This window comes from Euprymna scolopes, chromosome 19 (assembly GCF_053919585.1).
Source record: "Euprymna scolopes isolate OS-2025 chromosome 19, ASM5391958v1, whole genome shotgun sequence".
In the NCBI taxonomy this organism is placed as follows: Eukaryota; Metazoa; Mollusca; class Cephalopoda; order Sepiida; family Sepiolidae; genus Euprymna; species Euprymna scolopes.
Genome location: NC_136500.1, coordinates 90263615 through 90279593, shown reverse-complemented (window position 1 = coordinate 90279593; position 15979 = coordinate 90263615).

The window sequence follows — 15979 nt, the reverse complement described above, 5'->3', positions numbered from 1 at the left end:
AAAAGTGTGGCTGGTTCTACACAAAGCCTTCACCACTATAAACAAATCATCTGTGTGGATTTCTGAGCAAGCTAGTTGTTGTGGGGAAGCTCTTCAATCTAAAGAAGCTTTGAGTATTTTACAAAAAGATACTAAATTAAATTATTAAAAAAAAAAATACATTATATAAAATAAATGGAGTTTAAATTCATGAAAACAAAACCCAACTATCACAGAGTAACACTTGCACATATATATATATATATATATATATATATATATATATATATATATATATACAGGGTGACCCCCCCCCCTAAAAAAACGGGTGCCAACTATAATTAGGCCCCGTTTCTTAGTGTTTTGTTCGCATGAAATGAAATTTTGGTCATAACTAGTTTATTATATTCAAAACATCATATCAAAACACTAGGGTCTTTGGCCTTAGTTTCTCCGTTCTACAGCATATGTCTCCATTCAGCTTTTGTTTTTTGTTTTTTTTGGGGGGAGGGGTCATCCTGTGTGTATATATATATATATATATATATATATATATATATATATATATATATATATATAATACGTATTATATACGTTTGAAGCCAAAATAACGCATTATTCAAAATAAACAGACATTTATTTTGTTTTTCATTTATATTGAAATTCATAAATATATTTCGAAGCAAAACTTCATCTTCAGTATGTCTTCTTTTTTTTTGCTATGTTGTTGTTGGAGCAGAGAATCAGAAAGTATAAGTCCGTTTGTTGTTTTTACGGTAGTTTTTTAAATCTACATTAATATATATATATATATATTTAATATATATATACATATATATAATATATATATACATATTTTAATTTAATATATATATATAATATATATATACATATTTTAATTTAATATATATATAATATATATATATATTTTTTAATTTAATATATATAACATATATATATATATATTTTAATTTAATATATGTATATATATTTTTTTATTAATTTAATATATATATATGTTTTTAATTTAATATATATATATATATATATATATATATATATATATATATATATACATATTTTAATTTAATATATATATATTTCATTTAAACTGCATTTATTTTTTTATAATTTTTTTATTTTTTTTTTAATAATTTAATTTAGTATTTTTTTGCAAAATACTCAAAGCTTCGATTTTATACAACATGCCGACTGAAATAAAAAAGACCGCTGGGCGAATCGAAAATATATCCAGAAAAATCGAAAAAAAGATTAACTCTGTCGTGTTCAATCAGACGTGATTGAATAATGACTTGCTGCCAAAATACACACACACACATATATATATATATATATATATATATATATATATATATATATATATATATATATATTGTTGCTTCTCATCTGGCGGCGTCATATTCGTGAGGGAAAATTATTCCCAACTAGCATTTAGGTCGAGTGCTTTCCGTTAAGAACTCTCCCAGGAAAAATAAATAAATGACATCACGGTGTTGTTTCACCGTTCATCTGACAAACTCATTAATCCTTATCCTCAAATAATCTTTTAGGTTCGTCTTCTTCGCTGATCGAGGATAGAAAAGACGTAGTGTAGTATCAGAACAGATACCATACTTTGTTCCTTTGATGAGTAACACACTTTCAACCATTTATTAATAACAAAATTATCCGAGTATAAAAATTTAAACAAATGCAGCAAGCAGACATTAATTGTATGAATCCGCGGCCAAAGTCCAGAGTTCAACCTAATTTAAAAATAAGAAAAAAAAAAAAAGAAAAACATATACAGAAAAATCTTTATGTTGTACGTATTCGTTACGGAACGAAAATGTCATATTCCAAAAACCACGTAGATTGATCAAATAGTTTGTTTTTTTAATAGAAATTTTATACAATTTTTAGCGATTGAAATAGTAAATCAGAGACATTAAAACTCTGTTTTTATAGTTCGAATTGAGTTGTCTCACTTTATTTAATATGGTGACTCAAGACACAACGTTATTGCTTAATCTTATTTTCTTAGTTGGTCCTTGTGCAATAATTGATCCGCATTATTTTTAATAGTATTTTCAAGTTAAATTAAAATGTTTTACGATATCTTTTTATTAAATTGTTAGGTGAAAGTACAGAATAGTTACAAAACACCATCCTTCCCCCATGTTAAGAATGGATTTCTAAATAATGACGTTATTTTTTCAGCACGGTTCAATAAGTGCACAAATACCTCTTAGTTAAAAAAACAAAAAAAACAAAACTACTTGTTCAATTTATGTGATTTTTAGAATATGAAATTTCGCTCCATGACGGGTACATACATCAATAGATTTTTCTGTATTTTTGTTTTTTATTAGGTTGAACTGGCACCAAACCCGTCCAGGGATATGTATATTTCTAGTATTCGTACGAGGTCAGATATATAATAATGATATTAATAATAATAAAAAATGAGACATTTTGTTCAACTATAAAGAAGTTTACTATTCGATACGGTTTTCCTGTTTATTAATTTTAATGCTGTATTTAATACGGCCACCTGTCATTATTTAATATAAGTGGTTCATAAACTGCCGGACTTGGTTTCTGTTTATATCTTTGCTTTTAATGGAATGCTGTCAGTGCTACCTGCTGACAGTTTTATCTGCCCAATTCGCTTTATACTGTGCATCCCGGGCCCGCGGGCTTAAAAGTACATCTAGCCATGTAAGAGATCATGAATGTTGACAGCAAGGGCATTATGTTCATGCGCACCAGTGAAAAACGAGTCCGCCAAATGGTCCATTCCAGACCCGAGGGGTTTCATTTGAGCCTGACTATTATTCGAAAGAACAGAACTAGCAAGAAATAAGAGTAAATTACGAAACAAAAATTAAAAAATAAAATAAAAAGCAACGGAAACGAAATAACAATAAACCCATTTTCGGTGGTTATCTTGCCATAATACCAGGACAGATTCATATACATAATTCTTGTATTCATTACTAACGTTTTCATGAATTCCAATGTTACTGGAAATTGAAGGCATCAATGCCTTTTGGTCTCTATTGTATATATAAAAAAAGCATGACTACCTGGCGTTGCTCGGGATACAGACAACAAAATAAACGATAAAAATAAGTGTAATATCTACCCTTTAAAAACCCCGCCCCCTCCTCTCTCTCTTTCTCTCCATGATTAATTTTATCTTTCTCCACTTGCGCTCCTCCTCTTTTTCAATCCTTCCCCGCTCCACCTGCCCTTTATTTTTTACAAGCATGGGCATCCGGCGTTGTCCGACAGTATAAACAAACCAAAACAAATAGAATAGTAAAAAAAATAAATGTGTGTAGTATTTAAGATGCTGCATCTTTCTTTTAATACCCTTCTCTTTCGATGGTTCACACTATTTTTCTCCTGTACCTACGCCACTCTTTCACACCGTCCCCTCTAGGCTTGCCGTTTTATTTTCTACCAGCATGGTAACCTGGCATTGCCCGGGGGTACAAACAACAAAATAGAAGACTTTTAAAAAATCTGTACCGCAACATCTTCCTTTTACTCCTTGTATCTCTCTTTCCTCATCTTGTTATCATCTCCCGTCTCTCTCTCTCTCTCTCTCTCTCTCTCTCTCTCTCTCTCTCTCTCTCTCTGTGCCCCACTTCTCTTTTATTTTCTATTAAATATACCTACTCGGCATTACCCCATAGTGTTCTTTTCTTTGTTTACAACAGAGATTATAAACCTGGGTCCATATGGACAGCCGGTGTTCCACAGAAGATTGAAGGGGTCATAAAAATACTTTTAGGGTTAATGACAAGTAATAAGCGGTCTATGTGGAAAATCTGTTGACTATAAATAATATATACAACAATTATAAATAATTAAATATGATGATGATGGTGATGAAAAAAAAAGGAGAACATCTATATCTCGATCTTTAGGCACGACCAAAACGAAAGGAGGGAGTAAGTATTTTTTGATGAAGTCTCTCTTTAAAAATTTATCAAAAATCAAGTAATTATCCAATCGAGACGAAATTTTCACCGATTATTAAGTGACGAATGAACTTTACAATGGTGTACTTTTTCATAATCGATATATATATATATATATATATATATATATATATATATATATATATATATATGCTTACAGCCCTCCTTTTTTATTTGTGGGTAAAAATATGATCAAAATTAGCTGGAACTGATTAAAATATACTGTATTGTGGGAAGGGTGAGGAGTGTAGATAAAACAAACAAACAAACAAACAAACAAACAAAAAACACGCACGTATCAGATTTTGAGGTTGAATATCCGAGTATTGAATGCGTTTTATTTTTCATCTTTTGTGTTTTGAAGTGTGAAATTCGTTGAATATGTTAATAATACTTATCTTTTAGATTAGCAAAAAAATTATATTTTCACTATTTTTGCGACAAACGCTACTTTTAAATCTCTGAAAAATAAATTAATGTTTTTTTTTTTTAGTGAGTCCAATATTGCTAATATACCATTACTTAGGAAATGCTTTGAAGAATCGCGACCAAAAACGAAAAAATTGATAAATAACTGCACGTTTTGCTAAAAATACGATAATTTCTTTCGGTGGCCCAACCATGCAGAAGCCTCATCGTTGCTTAACTTCGGGGGTTATGTAGGCAATAAATAATATATATATATATATATATATATATATATATATATATATATATATATATATATATATATATATAGAGAGAGAGAGAGAGAGAGAGAGAGAGAAAGAGAGAGAGAGACTTAAACCTTCACTTAATCGTCAAATCAAACGTTAAAATTACATTCCTAAATATAGTTTATTTAATCCCCTCCAAGCCTCCGTACTTAATTTTAAACTATCATTAATTTATTTTTATTTTTTTTATTTTGCTACGCAAGAGTGATATAAAAAGTTGGAATTATTTGAAATTCAGGGACTCATAATATTATTGCATATTCTTATAGTAAATCATTCTAAATCTTATTTAGATGAAAAAAAAATTATTTGGTTCAAAAACCTTTTAACAATATTTTAATGTTTTAGCGATGGAGACAAAAATGGCGGTGAATGGTGTGGTTTTGGAAAATTAAAATTCTTTCAAAAATAGCAAAAAAAAAATTTATATTATTCTGCTTTTCATGTGATAAAATTCAGGCTTTTATCTTTTTGGAAAAAAAAGTTGCTCAAGAATAACGGATTTTTATAGATTTTAATTCGTTTTAAAAACAGCAACTATTTGTTTGTCAATTTTTTGGCCGTGCCTATCTATGTCTATCTCTACTATTATATAAAAGGAACTGTGTGTGTGTGTGTGTGTGTGTGTGTGAGAGAGAGAGTGAGTTCGTTTCTTACGGACTCTGGAACGGCTGGGTTGATTTTGTTTAAATTTCACACGAAGGTACTTGATGTATCTGGGAGTGTTCTTTCATAGGTTTTCTAGAATCAGCGTATAAGTATGGAAAAGTCTATAATCTAAATAAATCCGATTTAAGAAGAAAGTCCGATTTTGACAAAAGTTAACACTTTTATACAACCTAACATCATAAGTGCATTCGAAAAGTTTTATCACCACACAAGCAGAAAGGTCCAGCCTATAAAATTACTTGTAGATTCTTTTATAAGACAGGGGCGCGTTGGAAATGAATGTTTCTTTTTAGAGCACAACTGAACCATGATATTTGACTTTTGCATTTTAAGCTTTAAGTGAAGTCATTATTTACAGAGAATTTCATAAAATCAACAGTAGATTCTCTACAATGCAACGAAGACTACAATATATTGTAGACTAAGTCACTGTGGGGAGTCATGTAGAGCTTCCTTCTGTAGACTGTAGAGGAAGGGCTCCTAATTAGAGCAGGCAATCAGTTCAATTAAAAAAATCGGCGCTTTATATATATATATATATATATATATATATATATATATATATATATATAGATATATATAGATATATATAGATATAGATATATATTATTCAATTTAGGTAAACGAAATTACCAAAAAAATTACAAGAACTGTATGGTTTAAGTTTTAAAATACATCGTCAGGCAACAATAAACTGTTAGTCTCGAGTAAGACCAGATGTTTATTGTCGTCTCTCTCTCTCTCTCTCTCTCTCTCTCTCTCATATATATATATATATATATATATATATATATATATATATATATATTCGAAATTTTTATATATATATTAGAAGAATACCTTTCTCAAGACGAGTAAAATAAACTTTCCAAACATAATAGCTTTGCACCAATTTTATAACTTCTTCCAAACATTAAAATCAGGTATAATTATACTAAATCTTATGTCTAGAATCCTTTTTCCAATTTTGATCAAAATGTTTTATATGATTTGGATTTCAGAAAATGTCTAAAATTTAAGGTATTTTAAAAAGAATATTAAATTCAGGGAAACTTTTTTAAATCAATGTCTTATGAATATGAATCGAATGCGATATAAATTTCATATATTTGAATTTTTAAATAAAAAGTTCTGTCCATATCTTTCCTGTTAAATATCTCTTTAAAATACTCCCCAAAAATTTAAATATAGGGAATATTTATTAATTAATGTCTAATACCTATTGTTAAAATTTCACAAAAATCAAAGCTAGCTGGATTTTCTCAAACAGCTTTAACCCTTTTTTCGCCTCTTTGCATAAAACTAAATTAAAATCAAAATAGCCCACAAAATGATCCTTTATGCCTAGCAGCTTTTGTTTTTTTAAAATTCATAATGCTTAGTTAATTAGTTTAGAAGCGAATCCTGTAGATACAAATATAGAAACATATATTCATACCTAACTTTATATAACCAGGGATATATACAAATTTTGTTTCTGAATTTTTTAGATGAGGATTGACAATTTGTATTATCTGGATTATTGTTCTCATCTTGGGTCTTATTCTTACAAGGTTTCAGCTAACGTAAACTCCTACTTTCTTCAGATGCATCCTGTCAGACTTGGGAATCTTTCTGTCAAACTCGGGAAGCAATATGAAATTTGAATGGAAGTCTTTTTTTAAACCTTGGGGTAGTTTGGCACGATGGTCTTCTCAGGAAAATAAGATCATACGGTATCACTGGACGAATACTTAACAAAACTAAATCTTGCTTAAATAAGAGAAGAATCCAGGTTGTCCTCGACGATCGTACATCTAAACAATATGATATAAATGCGGGTGTATCTCAGGAGTATATTCTTGGACATTTATTATTCCTAATATTCATAAATGACCTCCCTGATAAAATTGTTTCTGAGGTGGGTATATTTGCTGATGACATCACTCTCTATAACAGACACGAGGGGAAAACAAATCTAAAGCAATGGCAGAAGCACTAGAGGAAGACCTCCAATCCGTAGTGGAATGGGAACAAAAATGAATGGTCACATTCAATGCTTCCGAGACTAAGCTTGTTTCCTTCAATAGTTATAAGAAACCTTCTCAACCACCAATAGCAATGCCTAAAGATACATTACCTAAAAGAACTTTTTTAAAACTCATCGGCCTAATGTTCACAGGGAACATGAGTTTGAACAGATATATTGAAAGCATTGCCAAGGAAGAAGGTGGGCTCTCTCTGTCATGCTAGAAAGCTACTTAGGCATGAAAGTATCCTGTATTTCTACAAGGCCACCATTCGCTCATGTATGGAGTACTGTTGTCACATCTGGGCTGGTGCATCTGCTACTAGTTTCTCGCTCCTGGTTAGGGTTCAAAGAGTCGCCAACCTCATAGGTCCTGAACTGTCATCAAAACTTCAAACTCTGTCCCATCAACATAATGTTGTATCCCTCTGCCTGTTCTACAAGTATTTTAATGGAGAATGTTCTGACGAACTACAAGCCCTTGTACCCCTTAGACATAAATACCCCCGACAAACCTGACAAGCAACAAAATCCCACCCCTACAAAGTAGAGATCCCTAGATGTAAGAAAGCCTTCTACTCTAATAGTTTATTCCCCCAGAACTGCTAGAGTTTGGAACTCCTTTCTGGGTTCCTGCTTTCCCAACTGTATTGACATGCAGAAGTTCAAGTGTAATGTGAACGGACATCTCACTGCTCAACTCCCTACATAGGATGCTCTTGTTCAGTTAATGATAACTGGCTAGAAGTCTTAAGTAATTTGTGATTAGGTCTTCAACTTCCAGGAGAGTGTCACTTAAAACTGAGTCTGGCTTAATACTTTATCTATTATCCCACGAGTCCTTGTGCAAGCACCTGTGGCATAAAGAATAAAGTACTAAGTAAAATTCAGTTCTAAGTGATACTCTGAAGAAGCTCGGAGGTTACATAGGCAGAAACAATAGTTTCCCCCACTCTTTATCTGTGCCTAAACTTAAACATAGATTCCATGAACAAAGTTTCTTTCTAAGAAATTTCACACCTGTGGAACTCTGTTCCGTTTACCTGCTTTCCAGCTGACTACAATATGGCCGTCTTCAAGTCCAATGTAAACAAGTTCTTGATGAGTTGTTCCCTTAAAGTAATCCAATTTACCAAATTTATACTTCTAACGATTACTATGATATTATCCTTTGGACCACTGTACACTCTTTAACTCTTATCCTCCAGTGTCCTCTGGGCCTTGATTAATGGTGATTCCTTTGTAAAAAAAAAAATGTTGTGAAAATAACGTTCAAGATGAGAACAGTAGTTCAAGTAATGCACATTATACAAATTTTGTTTATTTACTTTGACAAATTTTATTCTATGAATGGGATGAATTAAAAGAATATCGGATCAACGTACTATATAGATGAATACGTTTTGGCGCTGACGATTCGAAAAACATCACATAGATCAAAATATCTTTGACTTGTGAGAAGATATATTTGATGTCGAAATTAGTTCCCTTGCATTTTCCACAATGACAGCCTGTTTGGATGCCAACCAAGCATAGGGAAACCAGTGAGGGTTGTGGGGGCAATTTCCGACAGAATATTGTTGAATGGAAATCAAATCCAAGACCCATCAACATGTGTCCATTGAAAAAGAAAAAGAGAAAAGGATCAGGCGAGGAATGGTTGAATGTGTATGATGTGCTTCCTCTCATTTCATGAATGGATATCATCATCATCATCATCATAAATGATTTTGTGAATGAGAATAGTAACATTTGATTCACACGCCTCTTGGAAGAAGTAGTGATGCTAATGCTGACATTAAATACAACAAGCCAGTGTGAAGTACAATAGATGCAGCATGTGTCTCACTTACACGTGACCTTTACTGACACTTTTTAATTGTACAATGACTTCTAGCCTAACATGATTTGACCTTTCATGATCGACATACATGTCCTGCTTGATAGATCTAGATTGATAGTAGTGATGGGACGATTCCAATACAATTCCCGATTCCGATACAATTACAGATACCGATTCTTTAGAAATCTCTAAATATTTAACTATAAAAGTGTTGTTTTGCCCCCGATTACCATAAAAACACATCTTAAATGTGCCTCTATTTTCTCAAACGTAAAAAAAAATGCTTGTGAGGGGGGGGGTGATCGAGATATTTAAGTCTTGCTGGAAGTTTTAATCAATAAATATTTATTATTTTATTATTACTACAAGCAGTGGAAGATGTTTATTAAACCAAAATCAAATAAAAAAGATAATTTAAGGAATCGGTTTTGGCATTGGAAAATAGGCTCAAATTTTTCTGATTCTGATACTCCAAAAAAGCTCTGATTTTTCCGATTCCGATTACTCGTCCCAACACTAATTGATAGATAATAATAACAATTATAAGATTTATCTTTTCAGTTTCTGAATTTTTTGAGACAAGGAATGAGTATTTGTATTTCGCTTTTTCAGACTTCTGTTCTCATCGTGGATAAACTACTTTGAAAAATTCAGTTTCTTTTTTTTTTTTTTTTTTTACAAAGAAGTCACCACTCGTCAAGGCCCAGAGGCCACTCGAGGATAAGGGTTAAAAAGTACAGTAGTCAATGGGACAATATCATAGTAATCGTTAGCAGTGTAGTCATAAATTTGGTAAATTGGTTTACTTAAGGGAAACGGCTCATCAAGAACTTGTTTACATTGGACTCGACGGCGACCATATTGTAGTCAGCTGGAAAGCAGGAAAACGGAAGAGACTTCCAGAGGTGTGCAGTTCTAAGAAAAAAGCTTTGTTCATGGAATCTACATTTAGGTTTAGGCACAGATAAAGAGTGGGGGAAATTATTGATAGTGTTTACAGCCAAACGAATGTTTCTCGTGAATGTATGGCAAAGGGGGACCATAGATTGGAGCTCAGACGAGAACTTGCCATGAAAATAACGATGAAGCAGAGACACACTCGCAACGGCTCTTCTGTGAGAAAGAGGTTGCAGGGAAGAGAAAGGGCTATGAAATCTATTTTGAACTCTGTCAGTTGTAAAGTCATACTCTTCTGTAGGTTGAAGAGTTAATCCTCAGGGTGGACAACACTTAAAATAAAATTGCAAATTACTTAGAACTTCTACCCAGTCATGGCTGACAGAATGAGAGCATGGGTTCCAGTCAAAGTTCTGTGCATATTTCCGAGTTCAACAAGATACACCTGGAGAAGGTCGGAGGTTACATCGACTGAAACATTGTGAAAATAGACTACTGTTCTCATCTTGAGTGTTAAGGAATTCAAATAATGGAAAGATACCTTGTCTTTTTTTAATGGCATATCAATCCTTTTTGGATTATTGTCCAAACACAATACTTATTAGAGATGATTACTTGTAATGACTGGCTCATTTGACATAACTGTAAGAGTGTTCGCTAATGGGCCAAGAAATCAGGGTTCAATCCTCAGTTAAATCATACCAAAGACTTAAAAATGGTACTTGATGACTCTTCATTAAACATAGCATTATAATGGGAGTATCAAGGGCAAGTGGAGTAAATCATGGGAAGAGATTTTCTTTTAAAGTTGATGAGTTTTTATTATTCTGATGAGTAAGGGCGGAATAAATTAAAAAATTGACATAATAATTAAGTGAATGATTCTGCGCTACGAAACAGGTCTGTCAAGAATTGAACATTTTAAAATGCTGAAAGAAAGAAACAGTAAGATGAACAACATCTTGAAATTTGGAATATAGACTTTTTGCTATATATCACCAGGATTTGACGTCCCTTGGGGACTTCTTGGGTTAAATGGGGGAGGGGGGGGGCAAATGCTGAACTTAGTCATTTTTTTTATGCCTCGTTCATTGTGCACTCACGGAGAAGCATGCGTGCTTCACTTGTTTCTTGTAACAACATTTCCCGGTACTTTCCCAAAGAAAATGTGATTGTCTTTTCTAACGTGTTTTCTGTCCTTTTTTTAGTCTTTCTTTTTTTTTTTTTTTTTTACACGACGTCATTTCGTATACGGTTCATTATTTGCATACGTGCGTCCGCGCTCTGTTACGGTTGGAGGTTCAATGAGCCCAAAACGTTGTGAGGACAGAAGTCTAAGTGATACAAACTAACAATCGTCATCTGAACGTATATACCATTCACTGGACAAAGCAGGGGAGGGCAGAGCGGTAGCTTTAGATATATCTAAGGCTTTTGACAGGATATGGCATGAGGGTCTCCTCAGGAAAATTAGATCATACGGTATCACTGGTAGGATACTTAACATAATTAAATCCTTTTTAAATAAGAGAAAAATCCAGGTTGTCCTCGACGGTCGTACATTTAAACAATATGATATAAATGCGGGAGTGCCCCAGAGGTCTATCCTTGGACCTCTACTGTTCTTGAATGACCTTCCCGACAAAATTTCCTCCGAGATGGGTATATATGCTGATGACACCACACTCTATAACAGGCACGACAGGACAACAAATGAACACATATCTAAAAAAATGGCAGAAACACTAGAGGATGACCTCCAATCTGTAGTGGAATCGGGACAAAAATGGATGGTCACATTCAATGCCGCCAAGACTAAACTAGTTTCATTCAATAATTGCAAGAAACCTTCTCTACCACCTATAGCAATGGCCAACGACTCTATCTGAGAGTATGTCTTTCAAGCTCCTTGGCCTAACGTTCACAGGAAACATGAGTTGGAACAATTACATCGAGGGCATTGCCAGGGCCGCTGTGAGGAAGGTGGACTCATTCTACCATGCTAGAAAACTACTAACACCCGAAAGTATCCTGTACCTCTATAAGGCAACCATTCGCCCATGTATGGAGTATTGCTGTCATATTTGGGCTGGTGCATCGGCTACTAGTTTCTCGCTCCTTGACAAGGTTCAAAAGAGAGTCGCAAATCTGATAGGCCCTGAACTGGCATCTAAGCTTCAGCCTCTGTCCCATCGACGAAACGTTGCATCCCTCTGCCTATTCTACAAGTATTTTAATGGTGAATGCTCTAACGAACTGCAAGCACTTGTGCCCCCACAACGTGAACACCCTCAACAGACCCGACAGGCTGCAAAATCCCACCCCCCACACTGTAGAGATCCCTAGATGTAAAAGATCTTTCTACTCCAGTAGTTTCTTCCCCAGAACCGCTAGACTTTGAAATTCCATTCCAGGTCCCTGCTTCCCCAACTCTACTGACGTGCAGAAGTTCAAGTGCAATGTGAACAGACATCTTGCTGTCCAAATCCCCATATAGTGCCCTAGTAGTTGTTGCCCCTGATAGTAGCCCCCTACACCAAAGTGGCAATGTGCCTTGTTTGGGGTGAAAATGTAATAAAAAATAAAAAAATAAAATAATTCCGAAATATATACAAACTGTTTGAAACAATTGGTCTCAAAATCAGTATCAATTTCCTGGAAAAATAAAATTGGCCTTCCACTGAAGCTAGAGAAACATTTCATTCATAAGTAGACACGCACACATAAATGCGCAAATACTCAGGATAATTGCAAATGTCACCAGATAGCAACAACGGAACCTATAAAATCACACTGAATGTACAATTCCCAACAGAAAACATGAAATGGTATATTATTGAAAAACTTTAAAACACACACACATATAGAAAACACATAAACAATTGTACAAGTAACAATTATCCGCTACAAACAACAAAGAAAATATTCTACACACATAAGCCAACATACAAGCAAACTGGATTTTACATACCATAAAACAACTAAATGAAATCGAATCCCAATAGTCCCATTCATGGGTTAAACAGAATCTCTCCATTCATGGGTTTAATACAATCTAAATAACATGAAACTGGATCTGATAGACCCTTTCTCTTTCTTCTTCTCTCCCTCTCTCTTTCTCTCTCTCTCTCTCTCTCTCTCTTTCTCTCTCATTTTGTCTCTCTATTCATTTAACATAAGTTTTCCTTTGTCAAGACATCAGCCCCTTTTTCGATGGGGCTAGTGTAATATATGTTCTGTTACCATGAGACCATCCCACCAGGCATTGCCTCCTCCTTTGCTTGGATGTGAGCAGAGTAGTCTCTGTGTTGTTTCCATGAGACAACCCCCACAGACATTACCTCCTCCAGTTAGTACATTATTCTTTTGTCACAAGCATTAGATTCTCCTTTGGAAAGGCGGTGAAATATATGTTAGTTTGTTATATATGCTAGCAAAATACAAAATATTTTTGTTAATAATAATTATAGTAATAATAATAATAATAACTAGCGGGACCTGTGGAAATTCCACAGAGAACTCATTCATATGTAATATACTGATGTTGACATTCTGTAGATGTTAAACCTAAATGGAGATGCTCTGATATTATTGTGGCTCTTTTGCTAACACTGTAAAAGTATTTATCTAAGCTAGCAGGGACGCTTGGCGTAGCCCGGTCGTAAAATACCCTTAAATATGATATTTTAATTCATGTACATTTCATGTATATTATTATACCGTTAATGCTCTATCGATTTTTATATATTATAAAGAAAGTTGCAATTTCAAAAATAAAGAAATATATCCATATGATTTGAATACATCAACTTGAATCGAAACCGAAACAAAAACTAATGAATATATATATATATATATATATATATATATATATATATATATATATATATATATATATATATACACACACAGGGTGGTCGCTAGAAAAGCGGGAAATTTGTCAAACAACGATTTATTTTTACAAAGAATAATTTTTACAAAGTTTTTCAAAGACAAGTGTTATATTATACTCATAGACACTCAAAATGTCGTCCGTGCACTTTCCTGCAGTGTAAAACAATACAACACTCACACGGCATCAATCAAAAAATAGCAAGCACGCATTTTATTCATGATCCAAGCTGACCTTCAAATTTCCCACTTTTCTAGCGACCACCCTGTATATATATATATATATATATATATATATATATATATATATATATTAGCATGGGTGCCCGGCGTTGCCTGGGTGTTTGGAGGTGTGTGTTGAGCAAAAAAAAAAAAGTGCTAGTAGGAAGGAAGGCTCGAACCCGTACCGCGAAGGAGGAAAAGAATGGGAAAAAAACGTGACGTCTTTGCTGTTACGACCACTGCCAAACTAGAAGTGACGTTGGTTTTAAATAAGGCTAGACAATCGAAAAGAGGGGATGACTTTCGAAAATATCAGTGAAAAAAGCGACCCCTCTTCCTGACTGGTTTCCTAACTAAAAATGTACCAAACATTAATACTGTAACCTCTTTTCCCTCTCCCATTGCAAAACTCATTCATGTTCTGCAAAACAGGTAAGAAAAACGATAAAATCCACTATAAAACAACCAAACCAAACATCAAACTTGCGATTGAAGATATAAAGAGCCTGAAGAATAAAAACCTTCGACAAAATAACTAGATACAACATGAATACTATTTCCAAAATAACTGGATTCGGCATTAAATAACCTGAAAAAGGTTAATATGTCATAAAACAACCAAACCAAACTTTACAAATAAATATTTGAAGATATAAAGAACTTGAAGCATAAAAGCTGCTTCCAAAATAACTGGATTCGGCATTAAATAACCCGAAAAGGGTTAATATGTCATAAAACAACCAAACCAAACTTTACAAATAAATATTTGAAGATATAAAGAACTTGAAGCATAAAAGCTGCTTCCAAAATAACTGGATGTGGCATTAAATAACCTAAAAAATGCTGATCTGCCGTAAAACAACCAACCTAAACCAAAAATTAATACAAAAAAGAAACTGAAACTGGAACGATCCCAAGAAACTACAGACCAATAACCTGTTTACCAATTGTGTGGGAAATCCTAATGGTACAACTGAGAGAACATATCTACCACTCCCTTAACAATTCCTGATGAACAAAAAGGATGACAGAAATATAAAAATAATGACGCACGGATTGTTATATATATATATATCAAAAGATCTTAAAGGAAGTTAAAAACAGAAAAAAGAAAAAAGCCAAAAAAAAAAAAGAATGTAGCCTACAACAAAAGCTCTCAAACATAGATGATTAAATGCTTGTAAAAAACTATTAATCTCATAAAAAAAGCAGTAGAAACATAGTGACTAGAACTGATAGCTGGAGGACAACACCTGGCTGAAATAAGAATACAGAGAGGCATCTTCCGAGGAGGCTTTATCACCACAATAAAGAAATGTGATACCGGATACAAGTTTACAGACACAGAACAAAGAATAAATCAATTCATGTATATGGACGACATGAAGCTAGTTGCAAAATAGAAAAATGAACTGAAAAAAAGCTGATAAAATTGATGAGAATTTTCAGCCAGAACATTTAAATGGAATTCAGAATGGAAAAGTATTAAAGATGAATAGAGAACATGGAACTATGCAACTAAGAGGAGATGAGGGCATTTATCAAGCATCATACTTATAAATACTTGGGAGTCTTAAATGCAGACAATAAAATCTATAGAAATGAAAGAGAAGATTGGAAAGGAATACCTAAGAACAAGGTAACTCTTACAAACGGTATTATATGGTAGAAACTGAGACACCTAGACAGTATTTTTAGTCAGATACTCTGTAAAAAAGAACGCAGACATCTTAACTAGAAGACTAGAAACTAATGACCATGT